This window comes from Osmerus mordax, chromosome 11 (assembly GCF_038355195.1).
Source record: "Osmerus mordax isolate fOsmMor3 chromosome 11, fOsmMor3.pri, whole genome shotgun sequence".
NCBI classification, from domain to species: Eukaryota; Metazoa; Chordata; class Actinopteri; order Osmeriformes; family Osmeridae; genus Osmerus; species Osmerus mordax.
In genome coordinates, this window is record NC_090060.1 from 742501 (window position 1) to 747500 (window position 5000).

The 5000-nt window shown below is 50.3% G+C and overlaps 1 non-coding gene across 1 annotated transcript; it reads right to left on the minus strand.

Moving 5' to 3' along the window:
• Positions 1–67: 67 nt before the first annotated feature.
• trnaq-cug (transfer RNA glutamine (anticodon CUG)) lies at positions 68–139 on the minus strand. Its single transcript has one exon. It is a non-coding gene; the product is annotated as a tRNA-Gln (tRNA).
• Positions 140–5000: the final 4861 nt, after the last annotated feature.

A 5000-nucleotide genomic window follows, 5' to 3' on the forward strand; every position in this document is an offset into this window, starting at 1 on the left:
GAAGAAGGTTGAAACCAAGCAGCCGCTGTCAAGGGCAGGTTTGGGTTCTCAGATCAAAAGCTCTTGTAGGTTCCACCGAGATTTGAACTCGGATTGCTGGATTCAGAGTCCAGAGTGCTGACCGTTACACCATGGAACCCCACCGTGAGGCAGACGGAAAGACTCACGAAAGAGACTGTGCATCTCTCTGGCTTTTGTAACCCTTTTGTAACCCTTTCTAACCCTCTCCCGTCTTAGCGTGACGGCATTCTGGCACGTGACGTCACGTCCCACTCATCACGGAAGCATTGGTGGTTCAGTGGTAGAATTCTCGCCTGCCACGCGGGAGACCAGGGTTCCATTCCCTGACGGGGAGAAATGCTCTTTTTGCTTAGTGTGGTTCACTGGCATCTCACAGAACTTGATTTGAAGGACACTTTATTTCTGTCAGACATTCGTGTGTTGCAGTAAGATGACCGGGTGGCTATTCGGGACATCCGGCATGGCTCCAAACAAGAATGAGCAAAAACACATTTACAATAGAACAGAAAATGAGTCGTGATCGTATAGTTTTAGGTTTCTCGTCGCTAACACGTGCGGCTATCAGAACCATCGCATCACTCCTCAAATGACTGAAGTTACCTAGACTAGATGAATAACATCATTTAAAGTAGCTAACTTGGCTCTTCTTAACAACATTAAATGAAAAATACGAATATTTGTGTTTGAAACTTGATGAAAGGGGATTCATCCCGAACCTCCCAAGAAGGGGGTTCACCCCGCACCGCTCCACACAAGAATGGGCGAATGCAGCCCCCATCCCACTGTCCCCACACCAACACCATGGTAACACTATTAGGGGGCATGGTTTTACATGTCCCTTTAGCAATAACTGAACAACGCGTATTCTTCAGCGTTACACTTGCACAAAAAAGCGGGACACGTGGAACCATCTGTCCAGCAGGGGCTGACTTCAACCACGCCCGGATCTGCCAGCAGTTCTTCACAGGACGATGATTGGTCCCAAACCCTGTGTCCTGAGAAGAAGGTTGAAACCAAGCAGCCGCTGTCAAGGGCGGGTTTGGGTTCTCAGATCAAAAGCTCTTGTAGGTTCCACCGATTGCTGGATTCAGAGTCCAGAGTGCTGACCGTTCGTTACACCATGGAACCCCACCGTGAGGCAGACGGAAAGACTCACGAAAGAGACTGTGCATCTCTCTGGCTTTTGTAACCCTTTTGTAACCCTTTCCAACCCTCTCGCCTCCCGTCTTAGCGTGACGGCATTCTGGCACGTGACGTCACGTCCCACTCGTCACGGAAGCATTGGTGGTTCAGTGGTAGAATTCTCGCCTGCCACGCGGGAGGCCCGGGTTCGATTCCCGGCCAATGCACTGCTCTTGCGTGGACCGTCGTTGGCCTTGCTTTCAGTTGATTTGGCCTCTTTGCCGCGTGTAACCTCTTGAGCTAGCACGGCGCTCCAAGTCAGACTACCGTGTCCTCGTTAGTATAGTGGTCAGTATCCCCGCCTGTCACGCGGGAGACCAGGGTTCCATTCCCTGATGGGGAGAAATGCTCTTTTTGCTTAGTGTGGTTCACTGGCATCTCACAGAACTTGATTTGAAGGACACTTTATTTCTGTCAGACATTCGTGTGTTGCAGTAAGATGACCGGGTGGCTATTCGGGACATCCGGCATGGCTCCAAACAAGAATGAGCAAAAACACATTTACAATAGAACAGAAAATGAGTCGTGATCGTATGGTTTTAGGTTTCTCGTCGCTAACACGTGCGGCTATCAGAACCATCGCATCACTCCTCAAATGACTGAAGTTACCTAGACTAGATGAATAACATCATTTAAAGTAGCTAACTTGGCTCTTCTTAACAACATTAAATGAAAAATACGAATATTTGTGTTTGAAACTTGATGAAAGGGGATTCATCCCGAACCTCCCAAGAAGGGGGTTCACCCCGCACCGCTCCACACAAGAATGGGCGAATGCAGCCCCCATCCCACTGTCCCCACACCAACACCATGGTAACACTATTAGGGGGCATGGTTTTACATGTCCCTTTAGCAATAACTGAACAACGCGTATTCTTCAGCGTTACACTTGCACAAAAAAGCGGGACACGTGGAACCATCTGTCCAGCAGGGGCTGACTTCAACCACGCCCGGATCTGCCAGCAGTTCTTCACAGGACGATGATTGGTCCCAAACCCTGTGTCCTGAGAAGAAGGTTGAAACCAAGCAGCCGCTGTCAAGGGCGGGTTTGGGTTCTCAGATCAAAAGCTCTTGTAGGTTCCACCGAGATTTGAACTCGGATTGCTGGATTCAGAGTCCAGAGTGCTGACCGTTCGTTACACCATGGAACCCCACCGTGAGGCAGACGGAAAGACTCACGAAAGAGACTGTGCATCTCTCTGGCTTTTGTAACCCTTTTGTAACCCTTTCCAACCCTCTCGCCTCCCGTCTTAGCGTGACGGCATTCTGGCACGTGACGTCACGTCCCACTCGTCACGGAAGCATTGGTGGTTCAGTGGTAGAATTCTCGCCTGCCACGCGGGAGGCCAGGGTTCGATTCCCGGCCAATGCACTGCTCTTGCGTGGACCGTCGTTGGCCTTGCTTTCAGTTGATTTGGCCTCTTTGCCGCGTGTAACCTCTTGAGCTAGCACGGCGCTCCAAGTCAGACTACCGTGTCCTCGTTAGTATAGTGGTCAGTATCCCCGCCTGTCACGCGGGAGACCAGGGTTCCATTCCCTGACGGGGAGAAATGCTCTTTTTGCTTAGTGTGGTTCACTGGCATCTCACAGAACTTGATTTGAAGGACACTTTATTTCTGTCAGACATTCGTGTGTTGCAGTAAGATGACCGGGTGGCTATTCGGGACATCCGGCATGGCTCCAAACAAGAATGAGCAAAAACACATTTACAATAGAACAGAAAATGAGTCGTGATCGTATGGTTTTAGGTTTCTCGTCGCTAACACGTGCGGCTATCAGAACCATCGCATCACTCCTCAAATGACTGAAGTTACCTAGACTAGATGAATAACATCATTTAAAGTAGCTAACTTGGCTCTTCTTAACAACATTAAATGAAAAATACGAATATTTGTGTTTGAAACTTGATGAAAGGGGATTCATCCCGAACCTCCCAAGAAGGGGGTTCACCCCGCACCGCTCCACACAAGAATGGGCGAATGCAGCCCCCATCCCACTGTCCCCACACCAACACCATGGTAACACTATTAGGGGGCATGGTTTTACATGTCCCTTTAGCAATAACTGAACAACGCGTATTCTTCAGCGTTACACTTGCACAAAAAAGCGGGACACGTGGAACCATCTGTCCAGCAGGGGCTGACTTCAACCACGCCCGGATCTGCCAGCAGTTCTTCACAGGACGATGATTGGTCCCAAACCCTGTGTCCTGAGAAGAAGGTTGAAACCAAGCAGCCGCTGTCAAGGGCGGGTTTGGGTTCTCAGATCAAAAGCTCTTGTAGGTTCCACCGAGATTTGAACTCGGATTGCTGGATTCAGAGTCCAGAGTGCTGACCGTTCGTTACACCATGGAACCCCACCGTGAGGCAGACGGAAAGACTCACGAAAGAGACTGTGCATCTCTCTGGCTTTTGTAACCCTTTTGTAACCCTTTCCAACCCTCTCGCCTCCCGTCTTAGCGTGACGGCATTCTGGCACGTGACGTCACGTCCCACTCGTCACGGAAGCATTGGTGGTTCAGTGGTAGAATTCTCGCCTGCCACGCGGGAGGCCCGGGTTCGATTCCCGGCCAATGCACTGCTCTTGCGTGGACCGTCGTTGGCCTTGCTTTCAGTTGATTTGGCCTCTTTGCCGCGTGTAACCTCTTGAGCTAGCACGGCGCTCCAAGTCAGACTACCGTGTCCTCGTTAGTATAGTGGTCAGTATCCCCGCCTGTCACGCGGGAGACCAGGGTTCCATTCCCTGATGGGGAGAAATGCTCTTTTTGCTTAGTGTGGTTCACTGGCATCTCACAGAACTTGATTTGAAGGACACTTTATTTCTGTCAGACATTCGTGTGTTGCAGTAAGATGACCGGGTGGCTATTCGGGACATCCGGCATGGCTCCAAACAAGAATGAGCAAAAACACATTTACAATAGAACAGAAAATGAGTCGTGATCGTATGGTTTTAGGTTTCTCGTCGCTAACACGTGCGGCTATCAGAACCATCGCATCACTCCTCAAATGACTGAAGTTACCTAGACTAGATGAATAACATCATTTAAAGTAGCTAACTTGGCTCTTCTTAACAACATTAAATGAAAAATACGAATATTTGTGTTTGAAACTTGATGAAAGGGGATTCATCCCGAACCTCCCAAGAAGGGGGTTCACCCCGCACCGCTCCACACAAGAATGGGCGAATGCAGCCCCCATCCCACTGTCCCCACACCAACACCATGGTAACACTATTAGGGGGCATGGTTTTACATGTCCCTTTAGCAATAACTGAACAACGCGTATTCTTCAGCGTTACACTTGCACAAAAAAGCGGGACACGTGGAACCATCTGTCCAGCAGGGGCTGACTTCAACCACGCCCGGATCTGCCAGCAGTTCTTCACAGGACGATGATTGGTCCCAAACCCTGTGTCCTGAGAAGAAGGTTGAAACCAAGCAGCCGCTGTCAAGGGCGGGTTTGGGTTCTCAGATCAAAAGCTCTTGTAGGTTCCACCGAGATTTGAACTCGGATTGCTGGATTCAGAGTCCAGAGTGCTGACCGTTCGTTACACCATGGAACCCCACCGTGAGGCAGACGGAAAGACTCACGAAAGAGACTGTGCATCTCTCTGGCTTTTGTAACCCTTTTGTAACCCTTTCCAACCCTCTCGCCTCCCGTCTTAGCGTGACGGCATTCTGGCACGTGACGTCACGTCCCACTCGTCACGGAAGCATTGGTGGTTCAGTGGTAGAATTCTCGCCTGCCACGCGGGAGGCCCGGGTTCGATTCCCGGCCAATGCACTGCTCTTGCGTGGA